Raw genomic sequence first — 20,785 nt, forward strand, 5'->3', positions numbered from 1 at the left:
AGAGCAGCCAATGTGGTTCTTCAGATAGCATCATCCCAAACCATTTAAAGGTTTAAAATTCCACCCTTTGAATGGGTCTCAGGAGCCAACTCAGCTTATCCAGTATCAATCTGCAGTGTGTGGATTGCCTTGCCCCAACCTGCAACAGGGCAGCAGTGTTCTGCGCTGGTTGAAGTGCTCCAACCATCTTCAGAGGCAGCCCCATGTGGAACGCATTACATTAGTCAAACCTAGCTCTGACTCAGACAAATTGCTGGCACCCAGAGAGTAGATGTGTGACTGGCGCCGCGGGGAGAAAGACCCTCAAATATCAATTGATCTTCTCCTAGGAAGAAAGAGCAAATGGGGACTCTGCTTTTCAGAGTGCTTCAGAAGCTGGAGGCGAGCAGAGCCTGCCTTGTTCTCAAAAGAACAATTTCCCCTCGCTCAGCCTGAGCCCTTTGCATGCTGGCTCCTTTTATGAAGACAGAGTTGTTTGTTTGCAATGCCACACTGAGTGTATTCATCTGAAAGGTGCTATTGTGGGCTCCTGCTTTAAAATTCTTACAACAGGGTTTACAGCAAGCTTTGATAACCTAGTTTCCAGTTTCTCCACTCGTATACAAATGATGTTTCCACCCTGCCTTGTCTCAGCCAGTTGTGAATGCAGGAATTTCCAAAACAAAAGGACAAAACAAAACAAAAACAGAAGCCATTTGAGGGTGGGGAAGGTTACTCCACAATGCAAAATGCATTGGGCGAGGGGGGTTTAAAAATGAACCTTTGTCAGGTAACATCTGGAGCTAAGGAACGGAAATTATTGCTTCACGCGGCATTCAGTGGCACTTCTGGCCTTTGGAGGTTAGAGCATTAAGCACTCGAAGGAAAACTGTTAGGGCATGCGATCAAGCGGAATTGAGTAGCCGGGTTTATGGACTCCGCCGTAATAGTGTTTAAGAACATAACCGCTAAAGGGAATTCGTCTGCTCCTGCCAAATCTGTCCTGCTCCACTCACTATCTCCTATATGCTCTTTGGTCACATAAACATCAGCTGGATGGAAGGTGCTGTTTACTAGGGGACAGGGCTCAGCGTTAGAGCATCTGCTCTGCATACAGAAGGACCTGGGTTTGATCCCAGGCATTTCCAGGGAAGACCCTGAAGAGCTGCTGTCAGTCGCTGCAGACAATACTGAGCATAGGAGCCAACTTCTAGGGGCCAAGGTCACTTTGGCCTTGCCAATAAAATATTTGAGGTTACCGGGGGCTGCAAATTTGATGGGCATTGTCATTCAAATGGTGTGTGCCACATCTTTTGATCAGGTATGTGGGTGGAGCTTACCAGGGGCCCCCAACATATTTATTCACATTGGCACCCCTGATACTGAGCTAGGTGAGCCCATGGTCTCAGAAAAAGCAACTTTGTATGTTTTTCCAATTTTCCAATTTTAAGGTAAAGGGACCCCTGACCATTAGGTCCAGTCGTGGCCGACTCTGGGGTTGCGGCGCTCATCTCATTTTATTGGCCGAGGGAGCCAGCGTACAGCTTCCGGGTCATATGGCCAGCACGACTAAGCCACTTCTGGCGAACCAGAGCAGCGCACAGAAACACTGCTTACCTTCCCGCTGGAGCGGTACCTATTTATCTACTTGCACTTTGACGTGCTTTTGAACTGCTAGGTTGGCAGGAGCAGGAACCGAGCAACGGGAGCTCACCCCATCACGGGGATTTGAACTGCCGACATTCTGATCGGCAGGTCCTAGGCTCTGTGGTTTAACCCACAGCGCCACCCTTATTTACAATTTTACAATTTTACAATTTTACAATTTTACAATTTTACAATTTTACAATTTTACAATTTTACAATTTTACAATTTTACAATTTTACAATATTTTACAATATTTTACAATTAATCCAACATTTTCCCATTTACATTCCCATAGTTTTCAACTTCCATGGTTCCCTCTGTTTATCTATTGCTGCTGCATATTGTAGTTAATCTATCCCTTCTTTCCTTGACCTTGTTCTCAGCATAACTTTGACTTGTTGGACTTACTCCAAACCTGCTAGCGTTTTAGCAGGTTTACAATAGCTTTTTAAATAATCTACAAACATTTTCCAACCCTCCTTGAAGGCTGTCTCATCTTACTCTCTGATTTTACTGGCAAAACTTGCTAATTCAGCATATTCCATCATTTTCAACTGCCACCCCTCTTTTGTGGGTACTGCCTCTTCCTGCCATTTTTGGGCATATAATATTCTTGCTGCAGTAGTTGCAAAGAAAAACAGATTATTTTATGTTTATATGTTCCTAAGGCAAACAGTGCATTCATCCTTTTCAGTATCGTCCATGCCAGAGCTAAAGAACTGCCAAACCACAGGATGATCTTCATAGAATCATAGCATTGGAAAGGACCCCAAGGGCCATCTAGTCCAGGGGTAAGCAACCTAAGGCCCAGGAGCCGGATGCGGCCCATTCACCTTCTCAATCCAGCCTGCAGATGGTCCGGGAATCATCAGAATGTGTCCTTTTATTTAAAATGCATCTCTGGGTTATTTGTGGGGCATAGGAATTCGTTCATACTTTTTTTCAAAATCTAGTCTGGCCCACCACATGGTCTGAGGGACGGTGGACCGGCCCACGGCTGAAAAACATTGCTGACCCCTGATCTAGTCCAACCCCCTGAAATGCAGAATTCTTAACTAAAGCATCCAAGAGAGGTGGCCACCCAACCTCTGCTTAAAGCCTCCAATGAAGGAGTATCCACAAGCTCCCAAGGGAGTCTGTTCCACTGTCAAACAGCTCTTAATCAGAATCTCCTTTCTTGTAACTTGAAGCCATTGGTTTGAGTCCTACCCTCCAGAGCAAGAGAAAACAAGCTTGCATCATCTTGCCCGCCAGTGGGTCCAGTTTGGCCCATGGGGCCATTTTCTCCAAACCACACCTACCTGTCAATCAGCTGGCATTCCTAGATGACATCAGCTGATGGGCAGGGTAGCAAGGTTCAATCCTACCAGGTTCTGCTTTGCCAGCACATTCCCTCTGGAGATTGCACTAGCAAAGCAGACCCCTGGAGAGAGCAGGATTGAACCTTACACTCATCAGCTGGTGAGTGGAGAGTTGATGCTGCTTCACCAGTACATTCCCTACAGATCAGGTAACAGCTAGTGGGATAGACTTCTGCCTGGTACCCTGGAAACCCTCACCAATCCAAGTAGGTCCGATTCAGTAGAAGGCAGGTTCACACTACAATCGTTGGCAAGGCAAAATGTAACAGTCCCCCACAAATGTCCATCATGACATGCAGCCCTCGAATCCACCTTAATAGAATCCAAGGTGGCATTTTCGCGTTAGATTCATTGACGCCCTACCTTGCACTTGCAAAGACAAAATGACTCTATTCAACACCCAGCCACAATAAATAGCTGATTGCTTCTCAATGACAGCAAAGTACAAACAAGAGACACAGCACTGAAAGCTTTTAATCGGCATAGCTGAGGCCTATAATTTGTCCAGACAGTTGACAACTCATCAGCATGCCTAGAGTGGGATTAATGCTATGAGAACATCTTCCACCATTTATCATTTTGTCTTCTAGTGTCTAGCCAGAAAGGGCAACATTTGGTAAATGAATGGCCCAAGGACAAGAAGAGTGCTTACTTCAGGGGTCGCCAACCTTTGGGGGCCTGTAGCACATTTGCAAACAGGAGAAACTCTTGTTGGCATCACTGGCCCACGGCAAGTAAGCACACAGCAAAACTGATTCCAGGGGTCTCCAAGGCAGTGTCTGCAGACATCATGGCATCCAGAGCAGCTTTTGCTGGTGCCCCTGAGCAAGTGCTCCAGACTCTAAGCTCCCATTGTTATATTTTAAAAAAAGAAAAAGTAAGTTTCTAGCCCTCCTGGAAAGAAAGTCATGGGGCAAAATGTGCAGGCACCTTCTAAGTGGAGGAACTGGCAGCTGGACAAGAAGGGGCAAAAGGCTGGAGAAAGAACTGGAAGTGCAAGGTTGTCCCTTTTCCATACTTAGGAAACTCACCAAAACTACTGCACCCATTCACTGTTAACATCGCCTGGAACTGCCTGAATTGACTCTCTGTTCTTTTTTGGAATTTTATCTCTTGGCAATCTTAAAGACAACCAACTCCTCTTGTCCCCTGTCTTCTCTACAGACACCTACCATTTTGCCCAGACAAGGAAGTCATATTTAGTCCTACAATGCTGAAATAAGCCTACTGTGCACTGAAGGGTGGATGAGTTTAGAATAGATATAAAGCTGCAAATGTCTGCCTGAACAATATAGCTTTTTGTTTTCGTTGTTGTTGTTGTTTAGTGTTGTCCTTAGCAAGGCAAGGGACGAATATTTGGGATGCATTTGAAGCAGTAAAATTAACTTCTTGGACCAACGCTGTTACACTGTTTCCCCAAAGGAGGTTTAATTACACTGCTTCTGGTATTTATTGACCACTCTGGCCAATTTATCTCCCACTTTGCAACTGAAAGTCCTCAAAGTGTCTCATGACATTTATGACCTGCATTGAACCTACCACTAACCTTACCTTTAAAACAAAAAAAGAGCAGTCCAGGCACCTGCTATTACTTTTGCCTGCATGCCTGCCTACTGGCCTCCTTCTCCCAGAATCCCCCTTCCCACAAGACATTTGGTGATCGATGGCCATGTTAAGGAGAAGACAGTTGAGTCTTGGCTCTCTTACTGTCTTCTCCTTCCCACAAGGCAATCGGTGGTAGGTGGCCCTTCCATGATACAAGGCGGCAGTCCAGGTCGTGCAAGTTCTGATGTCTTCTTTGCTTGCATATTAATGCATAATGTGTTCCTTTCCTTCTCACAGGACCGTTGGTGGTAGATGGCCCTCAGGACAGTCCAGGTAGAGCAGGCTTTGATGTGTTCATTGCCTAGCTACCTGGCTCTCTTTTCCTTCTCACAGGGCAGTCGATAGTAGATGGCCCTTTGCAGGTGGATAGTACAGTGGTACCTTGGGTTAAGTACTTAATTCGTTCCGGAGGTCCATTCTTAACCTGAAACTGTTCTTAACCTGAAACACCACTTTAGCTAATGGGGCCTCCTGTTGCCGCTGCGCCACCGGAGCACGATTTCTGTTCTCATCCTGAAGCAAAGTTCTTAACCTGAGGTACTATTTCTGGGTTAGCAGAGTCTGTAACCTGAAGCGTATGTAACCTGAAGCGTATGTAACCCAAGGTACCACTGTATTTTCTTTGCCTGCTTCCCTCTCTCTTCTTTCCTTTCGAAAGGACAGTTGGTTGAAGTGTAGCCACTCGCAGCTCCAGTTGCAGCCCTGACTGGACCTTTCCAGTAGATCGTGTACTGGTTTCTCAAAAGTGGATATAGAGCAACTCTGTGCCATTTACACTTGGTGCTGATATCTAAGCTTCAAGCAAGTCAGCATCTATATATCCAGAGAGAGAGAGAGAGAGAGAGAGAGAGAGAGAGAGAGAGAGAGAATAGCCGAAGAATTAATGATAATCACTATCCTGCTTTCTTTCACCCATCGCAACCGATCCGCCCAGTTCCGTCTTGCTTTGACACAGATTTCATCATGGAAGGGAGGAGAAAGTGACAACCGATACCTCCGTTCCCTGAAAATAATTAAATCATATATCCAGTTCAGGTCCATGCTGCATTCTGATGTTCCCTTTGAATCATCATCTGCCTTTCTAGATTTCAGGGTTTGAAGTTCTGACTGCGGCAGCACACCAACAGTGATAATGAGACATGTCAAAACAGGATAAGAGAGGCACGTTTGGCTTGACAATCTCCCATGCCAGCTAATTAATTTAGAAGGACTACCTCTCCATCGCCTGACAAATCTCCTTAGGCACTGCAAAGACTCCCAGCCCCCCAACCTAACACATTCCAGTTGATCGTTTATAGCTAGGTTTCAGTTTGCTCTCGGTTTTCTCTCTTCTCTGGTTCTTTCTTGACTCCCCCTGAGTTTCCCTCTTTTAAAATTATCAGCAATTTTCACTGCAGAATCTGAAGGCCTCAACTCCACCTTGTCCAATTTAAATCCCCTAACTCTTTTGATAAAGTCAATTGTCCTCTTCTTCCAGGACTGCCTCCCTGCCTTAGGTCTCCACTCTGAGTTTATTTGCTTCTGAGTCACCAAATCAATGTGTTCTCACCATTTTGGAAGGTCATTATCTGAAGATTCTTATCAAGGGTCATGGAATCGTAGATTATAGAGCTGGAAGGAACCACTAGTGTCATCTGTTCTGTCCCAATCCCCTGCAATGTGGGGATCACAGCTAAAGGATTCCTGACAGGTGGCTGGCCAAACTCTGTTGAGAAACCTCCAGTGATGGAGCATCCACTATCTCCTGAAGAAGTCTGCTCCAGGTTCATGTTCAGCTCCCACCCTCTGGAGCAGCGGAAAACAAGTTTGTTCTTTCTTCCTTGTGACAGTCCTTCAGATATTTGAAGATGGCTATGATATCACCTCTCTTCTCTTCTCTTCTCTTCTCTTCTCTTCTCTTCTCTTCTCCAGGTTAAACATACCCAACTTCCTCAACTGTTCCTCATAAGGCTTGGTTTCCAAAGCCTTGATCATCTCAGTCACCCTCCTCCACACCCATTCCAGCTCGCCAATATCCTTCTTAAACTGTGGTGCTTAGAACTGGACCCAATACTCCAGGTGGGGACTGGCCAAGGCAGAACAGAGTAGTTCTATTACTTCCCTTGATCTGGTCACACTATACTTCAGTCTTGGTTCCCTGCACCAGACAGCTTTCTGCCCAATAGCAGCGTTTTGCTAGTGGGAATACTGGGGTTTGTAGGTCTGGTCCTTTCATCACAGACAAGGCAATAGGTGGAACCAGAGTCAATGCCAGGTGGAGTCAACTTAGTTTGGTCCCCATCCTCTTTCTTCCTGCTGAGTTCTGCAAGGGTAACACTGGCCCTAAGGAGCAGGAGGAAACTGCTATAGGTAGTGCCATCGCATGGGCTGGTTGTAAGTTAATAAGGCAGAAGGCTGAGGTTAGTGGGGCAGTCCCCTGATTGATTTAATGTACCATCACACACATGGGTCGGAAAATATTCCCCACCTGAAACCCTGGAGAGCTGCTGTCAATCACCGATAACAGTTCTGAGCTAGATGGGTCAATGGGCTGACTCTACAGAAAGCAGCTGCCCATGTTCCTAGACAAATAAGGTGACCAACCAGAATAATAATAATAATAGTAATAATTCATCCTTGAAATCATGAAGACTCATTCTAGAAACTGCAGCCTGGACTGCGTGCAAGATTTGATAAATCAGTAGAACCATCTATTTAGGCAACCGCATTTCCATCCTCAGTGGAGGCAGGTTGTGTGTTGATTCATTAAAAAATGGGTCAGCTCAAGAATTTGTCATTGTGACAAAAGAGAATGCAACAATAATTGGCACCACACTGTGGGAAAGATGGGACTTGTCCATGCTTATGGCAGCAGAACAGGCTATGGGAAGTCGCTGACAAACGGGTCCGGTTTCTGCTGCGTTCAGTAGAAGTCCTGAAATTAATGGACGTTGTTGTTGTTGTTCATATTTTGCCATGCCAACCAAAGAAACTCTGGTTTCTCTTCAGATCGTATAAATCTCTTTATTTAGAAAAATTACATTTAAAAATATCACCCCTACAAAAAGGCCATAGATAGTTAACAGCCAAAAAGCTTGATTAAAAAGGAAGGTTTTTGCATGGTGCCTAAAGATAGATAATGATGCCACCAGGTGAGCTTCCCTAGGGAGAGCATTCCCAAAAGCAGGGAGCCACCACTAAAAAGGCCCCAGTCTCATACTGGAGAAAACACACAAAGACATATAATAGGCGCAGGTACTTTGTTACTAAGAATTTGTGTTTTTTTCCTCCCTCCCAATCCATTTTCCTTTTATGTTGTGCCTTTTTTCTTGTGCGCCCGTAAACCACTCTGGGAGTCTTTTTGGCTGAAGTGTGGGATAAAAATTCTAATGAATGGCCTACTTTGTGTAGAGTGTTCCCTGTTCAGGATCCCACTCACTGCCCTTCTTCCCTGGCTTTTCGTTTTTCCTCACAACCATTAGAAAGCATTCCAGGCCCCTTGAACATGATTAGTCCTCGGTGAGGCCTGATAATTAATTCCCCACAAGATTTTGTTCTATAGGTTTTGGGGTTTTTTTTAAAGGTCAGGATACCAATGATCTACTGGATTGTATCTAATGTCGGTCCTACTCAGAGTAAACCCTTTACTTTTGCAAGATTGCTGGTGCTTCTGTCTTCTGTGCAGGCAGTGCCATACTGGCTACAAAGGGACCAGCATTCAGAGATTTGGAGTCACTGTTGTTACATATGATAATCCAAAATGGTCCCTAATGAACTGGTGTCTGATGCAACTTATCAGGATGATGCTTCTGTTAAGGTGTGAGACTGAGGCTGACTCATAGCCACAGTATGTTGAGGAAACATACCAAAGTCATCATTAGCCTAAGTCAAAAAGTGCTAATGAGTCTCCAAAGGTGATATTTCCCCATGTCTTATGTACCAAAGTTGCTGGGCTCAACTAAATTAGTACCAAAAATGGTTGTTTACTTGCTAAGTGTATTCCTTCAGCTAGACTGACTTGGGAACCACAGCTTTGATGGTGTGCCTTAAATTTGGATGTTCCAGCACCCTTTTTTTATTTCAGAAGAAGTGTGTCCTATTTCAGAATAAGTATATTATTATTATTTAATTTTACATATACATTTTTACAACTGTTGTACAGACATCCTACGTTGTCCATCCTATATGTTTGGCATTTATAGATATATTATTTCCAAAATGTGTAATAAGGAGACACAGTGAACCTATGCATTTTTTCTCTCCTCAATGCGGTCTTTGGAATGTTTTGGTCATTTTGTTTGTTTCAATGTTTCATCTGAAATAAAATGAAAAGCGGCAACAGTGTGCGGCATTTACACTGTGGAGTGGGGGGGAGCCCTTTTTGTTGCTTGCTGCTAGAGATGTGGGATAATTCCGATGGGAAATGGGAGAGGAAGTTGCTGCTGTTTATTCCTGCCATGTTTGGAACAGGAATCAATCCAAGCAATACAACCGGTATTCAGCTGGAATGCAAATGTAACAAATATATGATAAATGAATAAAGAGTGATTAATTACGCAAGCTGTGTAATTTCACCACAGCAGTCAGTAAGACAGATAACTCGGAGTTTTTGTCAGAAGATGAACTGCAGTGGAAAAGAAACAGTGCTGCGTGTGAGGAATACAGGCTGGAACGGAAAACAAAAGCCTGCTTATATCCTTGTTTGAAACTTCACAGACTCGGTAATCCAGGTTCAACTTGTGCCTTATCATGGGAAGGAGGTTAAATGAATATCCCCCATTGCCCCTCAAAAGCAGTTTCATCCCCAAAATGTTTGCAGGCATCCTTTCAGTGAAGCAACATCCGTATTGACTTCCCTTTATACTTCTCTCTCTACGGAAAATACAAATTGCACCATCACTTCATCCAGATACCTTAACTCAACATGACATTCCCAACCCCATTATCGCTCCCATCTTCGTTTGCTAATAAAATGTTTTATTCTCTGCAGCCCTGAGCCCATTAATTTCCAATATCACAATACTCTGTGCTACCTTCTCTGTCCATTGCAATGCCGCTTTCTTTCCACTTAATCTCCAGGATCTTCTTTGTTCCTATTCATTACATAAGCGATTCATAAAACTCTTGGCTCTTCATTGCAAGGCTTAGAGCATGCCTTACAATAGGGCAAATGTGTTTTCTTATCCTCCAAAGGGAAACAGACTTAGAATTACAATTCACAGAAAGATATCGCTCTCTTTTCCCTTTCTTTAATACAACCTTCTGTGGCATTCCTCCGGATGAGTGTTCACATACAATCAATGTGTTCAGATATCTTAAGGTTATCAGAAGATACATTCACACTGAAAGAAAAAGAATCTGTTCTTTTTTCGGAGAGAATTCACTTAGAATTCCTGTATGTGTATATACTTTAGTCAAGGTGTGGAGAACTTTTTCCCCTCTAGACGAACTACAACTTCCATCCATCCTTGGTCATTTCCCATGATTGCTGGGGTTGATGGGAGTTCTGGTTCAGCAAAATCTGGACAGCTAAAGGTTCCCCACACCTGCTCTAGTAGGGTGCCGATCCATAACAGTGGTGGTGATCTGCAGGTCCTCTAGGCCGCTCTACCTCTCTTGGGTAGTAGATGAACTGCAGAAGAATGGAAACAGTGCTGCGTACAGTGAGTACAGGGCACAATAGAGAATGGTGGCTTCTTACATCCCTACCAGCCATGGTCCTCAGGTAATATTGCACCTCAGAAGGGTTCTTCTGGCCAGGGACTCCCTTCAGACCCAGGGCCAGACCTGGCCTGTGCCTGTGATCTGATTCAGTACAGGATACCTCCATATGTTCATCTGATACAGTTCCCAAAATAAGCAGCAGTTTGTTTCATTTTTTAAGAAAAGGAGAAAAATAAGAGGTGTCAATGGTGCAGGAGAAAGTCTGGACCTTCCATTGTGAAGGGACTCTAAAATATACCCAGCTTTTTCCTTCTCTTTTTAATTGTTATTGAAAAGGGGGAGGGATTACAAACTGAGCATCCCACCACCCTCGATTTCCCCAACCCAAAGGCATAGTTCAGATGTAAACAATAATAAAGTCTGAGCAAGCACTGAAGTGGAGAGACTGAAAGTTGTTAATATCAATGCGATGAAGAATGCTAACACAACCATATATCAGGGAATGCGGCAAATACAATTTGTCCTAAAGAGTCTTCCTTTATATGCTAGATGAATGGCTTGTCATAAAAGTCTCTCAGGGGTTTTGCCCTGTAGCCACACAAAGTTTTTGCATTAGTTCTTCAGTAAGTGCTATGTCTTGAATTACATTATACAATTTTTGTACATTTAAACCCTTTGTTTTTTCCCCATTTCAAGCTATCAATATTCTTGCTGCCATTAATAAGCAACCAATTAAATGTTTATATACAATGATATTTCAGGAGGGTTGGGGGTTTTTTAAAACAGGTTTTCCCAGCAGTTTTGTTATTCCTGCAAATACCTCATCCCAAAAGAGGGCAAACTTGGGACAGTCCCACCACATATGTGTGAAGGAACCATGAGCTGTACATCCCCTCCCGGAAGCAGAGGAGTAGAATTTATCCCTTTAAGCTATTTTTGTAGGCACTGAATGCCATTTTTGCATTGTTTTCACGGAATTTTCTTTTAAACTCGCTGAAGTTGTTTTATAAGGAATTTTTCCCCACATAGCTGCCCAATCTTAATCCATAATAGAGCAATTCCAGTCAAATTTTCACACTCCTTTCATGGCATCTTTTTGATTCCCATGTCCAGTTTAAATAACACTGGATATAAGGTGGAAACCAAACCTTTCTCCCGGCCATTTGTATTAAGACAGAATTTTTCAAATTGGGTTAAGCTTTGAGTACCTTGCTGTACAATATGCTGTTGAATGTACTAATTTGATGCCACATTAACCAAGTTATGAATGTATTTCTTAAATAAGCAGTGCAGGAGAAAGTCTGGTCTCTCAATTGTGAAGCTACTCTAGAATGTACCCAGTTGTCTTTTTCTTTTTAAACCAGTTCAACATCTTCACCAGATGACAAGAAACTAATGCCTTATTTAAGCATAAAACAAATGGGAGACTACCTGCAGAATGCGAATGGAGCCTGGAGCACCTTAATGATGAACCGACACCAGGCCATGTTCTCAACAGCAATCGATGCTTGTAGTTGCTTTGCCCAAAGACTCTATCCATCAAACTCAGTTTCTGCGTGAATGATAAAACAGCTCGAGCCAGAAGAATTTCTCTTCACCCACGAGCCAGGCAATCAGGCGGGGAAGGTTTGCGCATCACTATTCCAGCTTGAAGGTCTTTTAAGTGTCAGTAGTTGTCTGTCTTGGCCAGATGGACCTTTCGCCCTGTAGGCATGTTCTGGGTGCTGTTAACAGCACTGCAGAGATTGAGACTTATCTCACCAAAGCCAGGCTTAGTAGCAACATGCAAGGTATTACCTGCTATGACATGAAAGAAAAATTCAAACCTTCAGGACATACCTGATTACAAGCTTGTGCTATCAGCAGTATTCCTGTTGCATACAAGGGGGAAACAGGGACATCCCTTGTAGCTGAACATGCCATCAGATTTCTGAGATTATCTCCCATGTTCAAATTTGCTGCGTCTAGAGAAATGTGAGGATTTAATTCAATCTGCATGTTTAAAAGAAGCAGCCGATTCACACTTCTCTGGCTAATACATCTAAGTGGGTGCAGTTATCTTCTTTTCTTTTTCTTTACTTTTCACACTTCTCTGCATTTGGGGAAACAGTTCTCCGCTCGAAACAACATACCAGGACTACCACCAGATGGGTCTTTTACAGCGGGTGCATTCAGCAACAACACTGTACAGTGAGGGAGAGGTCATTGTCTAGATGTCACCGGTGTTTTCCTTTTTTTAAAAAAAAGATATTTATTGAAGGTTTTTAAAATATAACAAAAAAAGAAAAATAAACATACAAAATAAAAAACAGTTAAAAACACACATTAATTTTCAATAACATAACTTCCATACACTTATTTCCTCCCTTCTTTGTATTCCAGTTCAATTTGTTAGTTCAGCAAATCCTTACCATTAAAATTTTACCCATTTGTAAAACCTTTTTTTTTCATATCTCTTAAAGCATTACAGCATTACAGCTTAGTTTCTATGCAACATCCTTCTAACATTCATTAATTTTACAATGTTTCTGTAAGTAGTCTTTGAATTTCTTCCAATCTTCTTTCACCGACTCTTCTCCCTGTTCTCGGATTCTGCCAGTCATTTCTGCCAATTCCATGTAGTCAATCACCTTCATCTGCCATTCTTCCAGGGTGGGTAGATCTTGCGTCTTCCAATACTTTGCAATAAGTATTCTTGCTGCTGTTGTTGCATACATTAAAAAAGTTCTGTCCTTCTTTGGCACCAATTGGCTGACAATGCCCAGGAGAAAGGCCTCTGGTTTCTTCAGGAAGGTATACTTAAATACCTTTTTCAATTTATTATATATCATTTCCCAGAAGGCCTTAATCTTTGGGCACGTCCACCAAAGGTGAAAAAATGTGCCTTCAGTTTCTTTACATTTCCAGCATTTAGTCACCGGTATTTTCCTGTCAGAGGACTCAGATGCCCCTTGAGGTGCAGGGGGGCTCCTGTCAAACTTGACAGTTGTTTAAAAGCCAGACTGAGGCCATTAGTCTCCCCAAGAGCTTTCTCAAGGGACACTGCAGTCTCCAGAAACCTTCATTTTGAGGAAACTAACCCAGGTTTAGCACTGGCACCCCATGGTTGCTCACCACTTGGAAATCAGGATGTGCATAACAATCTGTTTATCGGTGGAAAACAACAATTGGAACATGTGGCATTCATCGAATAATAACAAATAGTTTTATTCTCTTGACCTAGCGTACCTTATCAGCCCCTCTTAACAGTTATTCACATTTCCAGAATTTTATCTAAACCCACACACGCTGATGTCACACTCTATCTCGACCCGCCTCACTCCAATTCTCCCTACCTGTCCTTTTGAACAAACTTGTCACTCATTTTAACTCCACTTACCATTTCATCCCATTCCAGAAGTCCATCACATTTCCACCACATCCCGCTGGCAATATTTCTTCAACACTCTTTTTTCTTCCTCTTCTTTTGCACCCTCTCCAAACCAAGGCCTGGCATGGAACCAAAAGACTAAGAGGGCCAGCACCCTCAGCCCACAGCAACTGATTTACCAATTACATCTGAAGGTGTTAGATATGGAAAACCCAACTGGAGTTGGGAACATGCTTAGCAGATAATGCTTGAACATGGGAATATATATGTATGTAAACAGGGGGAAGCTATTAATTCCAGCTGCGTGTCAAGTGCAAATCCATAGTAAGTTTTTTACTGATGGACCAGGACTGCATTCAAGCAAACATTCCCTCCCTCTCATGAATCAGAGAACTGATTGGGAACACACAACTTCTACTTGCTGGGTTTGCTGATTTGTTTTTCCTTGCTGGAGAACAATTCTTTTCCAGCATTGAAATATGGCGAGGGCTTGACCTTTTCTCTCCCCACCCCCAGGAAATAAATTACTTTTTCTTATCATTTTATTGAATCAGCAATTCAGTTCCATAGATCAACTTATTGAGGATTTGAAGGGGGGAAAATAATAATAATGTATCCATACTACCTGAAATGCTTTGAGATTAGAGAAGTCTGTTCTAGTGTGGGGGATAGAAGCTGAAATATTTAAGCCATCTACTTTGAAGTGTAGGGTAACCAGCCTCTTATAACCAACATGCTTAAGTCTGAAAAATGCCCTCTCCCTCGCCACCACCCTCCCTCCCAGGGAGCACCCCAGAGAGAGTCTCAGATGAAGGCTGTGTACACACCATATATTTAAACCACGTTTTCTTCCCAAAGGATTCTGGGAACTGCCATTTTTTTCCATCACCGGGCTGCAGTTTCCAACACTGTTCATAAAATACAGCTCCCAGGTTTCCTGGAAGAGAATGTGCTTTAAATGTGCTTCATGTGCATGGGATGTACACAGCCAAAGACCTAAAGGTCTGGATAGGTTTATATTAGGGGAGGCATTTAGAAAGTTATTGGGGTCCTGAGCCATACAGGGCATATTAACTCCTTTCTCCCCATGCTGTGTAAGCTTGCCCTAGCCTAGCCCATGGGTAGCCAAACTAAGGCCCGGGGACCGGATCCAGCCCTATTGCTTTCTCAATCCGGCCTGTGGACAGTACAGGAATCACTGTGTTTTTACATGAGTAGAATGTGCCCTTTTATTTAAAATGCATCTCTGGGTTATTTGTGGGGTCTGCCTGGTGTTTTTACATGAGTAGAATGTGCCCTCTTATTTTAAATGCATCTCTGGGTTATTTGTGGGGCATAGGAATTCGTTCATTTTTTGTCTAAAATATAGTCCGGCCCCCCACAAGGTCTGAGGGACAGTGGACCAGCCCCCTGCTGGAAAAGATTGCTGATGCCCTAGCCTATTAAATAGTATTTGAAACAGATTCAGTCCCACACATGTTTTCACCACTGTGTTAAATTGAGGCATCAGGCATAAGCCTGCATTTTATTAATGTTTGATCAGGACTTGTATATTAAAGAGGGCTTAGATTTTCAAAAGTAGATTTTCAAATGTTTCAATGCCAGGCAGAGAAAACCTTGGCCATTTTCCTAAGACAAGGGGCCCCTTTTTGATTGATAGCAGAAAACAATTCTCAAAGTCATAAAAGCTGAAATTACAGACTAAAAGCAGGACATTGACCCTACATGTTACAGAAGATAACAAAGGCAGAGATAAACATAATTAGGAATGGGCAAATAGTAAAATGATACCATGGGCCTCTTAAACCTTGAGTTGTATTTTCTAAGGCCAGAGGTAAATGGGAGAAAAAACATCTAGCTGACAGAGAAAGAGAGGCTTTTTGGGAAGTCTTTTTAAAGCATCTAGCTGGGAAGTCTTTTTAAAGCTGTTTCTTCCTTAAACAGATAATGGGAAAAGCAGCTTGCTGAAGGGGAGGAGGCTTCTTCTGAAACTGTTTTAAACTGAGTCCTTTTCTTTCTTTCTCTCTCTACTTTAAAAAGGCCTTATTCCTTTTAAGAGGCTATCTGTGTTGTGTATTAAATATGTTGGCTTAAATGTAATTATGCAAAGGATTTAACAAATGCTAGAAGAGTTGTATTTATCTTGAAATTAAGTCAGCCACCAGTCCAGCCTCTTGCCAGACAAGAAGACGCCATCAAATGCTGTCCTGATATATTAGCTGCCAGACATTTGTTTAGAAACCTTCAAATGAAGGATATCTTTCAATGTTGATGTGAAACTCAAGATCCTTGACATATGTTTAAGATAAAAATTTAAGATTAACCATTTGTTTTAGAAGGCAATAGGGCAAGGAGGGCAAGAGGTGAGCTGGTAATTAAGATTCCTTGTTGAGACACATGTAAGATATATTACTACTTATTTGTCATTTATAGATGTAACAATATATAGCTGTTTGTGTTCCTTATAAGGACAGAAGGATATGGGTGTATCTTTTTGTGATTGGTTATAGCAATCAGCCAATAGGAAATCCAACCAGGCTGATTGGACAGAGGCAGCCCAAGGAGGAGCAAAGGGGGCTGGATTAAGGGAATATAAGTGCTGGCCATAATGGCAGGAGGCGAGGCCAGAGCTTGGTAACCATATACCACTGTGCCTCTCATTTATTTGTCTGACAAATAAATAATTATTTTAAATTCTCTATTGCTGCGTTGAATATTTCATTCCAGCTAAGCGTTAACCACAAGCAGGGTGCTACAAAATAAAGTGTCCTCAGTTTAAACCTCCATACAGCATCTTGCCTCATTATTTCCGGCCTCTCTTCGCACTGTGGTTTCCAGAGTTCTTTACAGCATCACCAGCCTTAACTTCGACAAATGCAAAATTAAATCACCAATCCCCCAGAGTCAGGAAGGCAAACACCATCTCACAACCGAGAAAATAAATAGCTGTGGGAATCCTGAATAATTGAAGGGAGATGCATCTGCCACAGATTTTTCCCCACACCATAATTTCCATTCCTTTTGGATTTCCCCTTATAAAAGATGTACAAACCCAGCAATGGAAATGCTCCCCCCCTCCCCCTGATAGTGGGAATTTATCTATCTGAAGGAGAGATAAGGGATTCTCAAATTTTAGTGTGCCATGGGAAGAACCACACTCCCCAACATGCTGATGGCTAGTGCAACGGGTTCTGCTGTTCCTGTGCTGCTCTTGATATAAGGCAGGGATGAGGAAAATTTCAGAGCATGACCCAGATGTGACCCACAAGAGCTTCCCATCCTTGGCTTCTCTCTTGAGAGGCTGTAGCAATCATTTGCTTTCGCACACAGGTGGTCTCAGTTTCAGCCCTTGGCATCGCCAGGTAGGGCTGGGAGAGACTCCCTGCCTGAAATCCTGGAGAACCATTGCTAGTTGTGTTGACAGTGTATTAAAATAACCAAAAAAACAAAAAAAACCAGAATATTAAAATAAAATAAAATAAAATACAGTAGTCTATTAAACATTAAAAGCTTCCCTAAACAGGGCTGCCTTCAGATGTCTTCTAAAAGTCTGGTAGTTGTTTTTCTCTTTGACATCTGGTGGGAGGGCATTCCACAGGGCAGGTGCCACTACTGAGAAGGCCCTCTGCCTGGTTTTCTGTAGCTTAGCTTCTCGCAGCGAGGGAACCGCCAGAAGGCCCTTGGTGCTGGACCTCAGTGTCCAGGCAGAACGATGGGGGTGGAGACGCTCCTTCAGATATACTGGACCGAGGTCGTTTAGGGCTTTAAAAGTCAGCACCAACACTTTGAATTGTGCTCAGAAACGTACTGGGAGCCAGTGTAGATCTTTCAAGGCCGGTGTTATGTGGTCTCGGCGGCCGCTCCCAGTCACCAGTCTAGCTGCCGCATTGTGGATTAGTTGTAGTTTCCGGGTCACCTTCCAAGGTAGCCCCTTAGGTGTTGAGCTAGATGAACCAATGCACTGACTCGGTAGTATGCAGCTCCCTATGGCCCTATTCCTCCAGACCCCATCCTCTCCCCTTCCTATCCTAGCCCACTTTCCCACGCTGCTGCGCTGTTTGCCTCCAATTAGATGAGTAGTGCAGGAGGTGGGGGAATTGATCACAAGCCAGGGAAGTTTAACCTCCTCTGTTTGCAATATCTTCCTACACACACACACACACACACACACACACACACACACACACAGCTCAGTTGCTTGATGGGCAGTAGCACAGTGCCAGGGGAGTGGGTGTGTGGATGAGTTCTGCTAAAGCCACCTATGGAGATGGAGATCTGTAGCAACTGACTGAATTTTTGTGCCACACACTTGGAAAGAGGGAAGACCATAGAAGAAGATGGACATAGAGGAAGAGTGTGATTTCTTCTTGCATGGGCAGCTAATGTAGGGTGGAAGATGCATGTGTGAATGTGTGTCTGTGTATAAATGAATGCTTTGGCCCTTCCTATTTGGGCTTTAGCCCCAGCCACCACTAATATGCAATTCCACTTTCCTTAAGGGAATGTGACCCTGGGGGGGGGGTGGAAGATTCCCCACTTCAGATTTTGGGGTCTTTGGTGGAGAGCTAACCTTGGGGCAACTTCTGATTTACGTACAGTATTTGTTTTATTTTATTTCCTAAAATTTATTCACCGCTTGATTATTTTTTAAAAAAACAACAACTTCAAAGCTGTTTCCAAAATAAAAAAAACCCAAAATGAAAATTGAACAGCAATAATTTAAAACTAGACCAAAAACTAGTTTTAGTCCAAAAACATAGACTGAAAACAGATTAAACTCACATCAACTTTCTAAACATCTTTGTAGGCTTGTCCAATAAGAATGTTTTTAGCAGGCTCCAAAAAGAGTACAGTGGTATCAATAGGTAGGGAGTTCAAAGGTGTAGGTGCTGCCACACTAAAAGAGTGAGTTCTTTAAAATGGGGGCTGTTTTTTAGGTGAGTAGAAAGGCAGGGCTCTTGGTGATGGAGCCCAGCAGCAGAGCAGAAGGAAAATAGGCATGGTAACTCAGGAATATTTCTTCTCTGGCTCTGATTTTGATCTGAGCTGGAGAAGCCTCCCACTTTTATAACACTGGAGTCGCCAGCAATGAAACTGATCTTTGCTGGCAACGCCAGCGGTCATATGTGTGTGGCAGCCATAAAACCTGAGGGCTCTTGGAAGGAATTAACCTCCTTGGAGATGATTATTGCTTCCCCGAGAAGTGAAGAACAAGGCCAAGGTGGTGGAGAATGTCATTACCATCAACATGGGCGGAGAGTCGTTATGCCAAAAGAGAGAGAAGGAGAGAGAGATGAAGCATACATTAGCCTTTTTAACTCCTCGCCTAATTCCTCACACTATCAATTTTCTCTCAGATAAAGCCGGGCCAATGTGACTTTCCATATAATAATAATAATACTGTAAGATAAGGATGAAAAGAAAAACTGATTATAGTGCAGATTCAGCAGAAGACGGAGGAGATAAGAGGCAGGAACAAAAGAGCCATGACATGCTATTACCATGCAAACCAGAGATATTATTTTGCTCAATAGGTTAATCCCTACAACAGCCGCAGCTCTTTCAAAGTTATGCCAGCGCATCATCAGAAGGAGGCAGCCTAAAACAAAACGGTGAGTCACAAGGAGAAAGCTTGTCGAGGCTTGCATAATCAAAAGGAACTTTTCCATGTGAAGGAAATGGGCTTGGTAAGGATGAAGCTCTGGTAGGTGGGGAAGCTAGCAGGGAGCATCGCCACACTCCTACTGCTTTAGAAATTCAAGGGCTCCTATACTGGACAAAGCAGGGCCAGTCATAGCTAAACCTCTGTATGTGGCTGCCCCAAGTGGTAAACAGCTGAACTGCAGAGGGCAGCTATCTCTCTGAAGAACCTTCCAGCACTGCACTGACTCCACCCACCCAAGTTGACAACTGCACCCTTCTGAGCGGTAAAGGCTTCCAGGAAGGGCTTGAGCAACATGGTCTTCCTGGACTCTGGTACTGTCTTGTCTCTGTGGTCATTCTTTGGTTCTGACTTCTTGCGGCCTGTCCTGCCTTGCCCTGACCTGGTACCAGACCTGCTACCAGACACAGAGTCCTCCTAGGAGTAACTAGGCACCCTATAGGTTGAGGACATTGGTGAGCAAAAAGTGTCCCTTGTAACCAGTGCCGAAAGGCCTTCTGGGTTGGGACTTGCTGGAGAACCCCTGAAGCTATCAGAGGATGAGTTGGAACCACCAGCAGCCATTCAGAAGGCCAGCTCCAAAAGGTCCAGGTACAGGCTGAAGAGTGATGACATAGCATGCATCTACAGACCCAGAGTCATCATGCTTCTCATGAATAAGCAATCTCTGGAACTGTTTTACCACCAGAAATCATGGCCAGGAGGCCAGAGTATATAGGGTCTCTCCGTGGTGGGAAGCAACACAGTTTTTTGTCTTCTTGTTCTTGAGAGAGCTCCTTCCCCTATTGTGCTTTGCTGACCTCCCTTTGATGTTGACCTTGGGCCATTTCCTGACCTTGCTTCTGGATCATGTTTGAAACTGTGTGGGGAAATTGTTGTGCAATGAGTTTCTGCCGGCACAACTGTGGCACAACTGTGGCACAGCTTTTGCTCAAGAGCCCTTGCACTAGCAGACAGAAAACATTGGCTGCAGCCCACTGTCTCTGATGTGGTGTCACCAGGCATCACTTCAAGGCATTGTGGGGAATTAAAATGGTATCTGCCCCCTTCCCCATCATACCAGCTCATCATTCATTGACCACCATAATGAAAACGAGACCAAGGATTCAGGCCACGAAGAAGGAGCATTTGTTCCTAGCATCAAGAGATTTGAGGGATAGAAGGCACTCTTGGAGATAATCTAGTTTGACGTCCTGCTCCTCCAGGGCATCCCTGACAGATGGTTGCCCGGTCTCTGCTTAAATACCTTCCATGAAGGAGAGCCCACCACATCACAAAGCAATCTTCTCCACCATCAAACAGCTCTTCCCATTAGGACATTTCTCCTGGTCTATTGCCCAACTCTGCTTTCCTACAGTTTCCACCCTTAAAAGAAAAATGTACTGAAAGGGTTTTTGTTTTTAAGGCAGGGGCAGGGGCTTTCATGCAACTGATCATTGAGACATTCGCCCTGCACCCCAACAACAACTTGATGATGAAAGGGTCTTTATTTATTTTTTTAAGGAAGACAAAGACAA

This window comes from Podarcis liolepis (genome assembly GCF_965112155.1).
Source record: "Podarcis liolepis genome assembly, chromosome: 14".
NCBI lineage: Eukaryota > Metazoa > Chordata > Lepidosauria > Squamata > Lacertidae > Podarcis > Podarcis liolepis.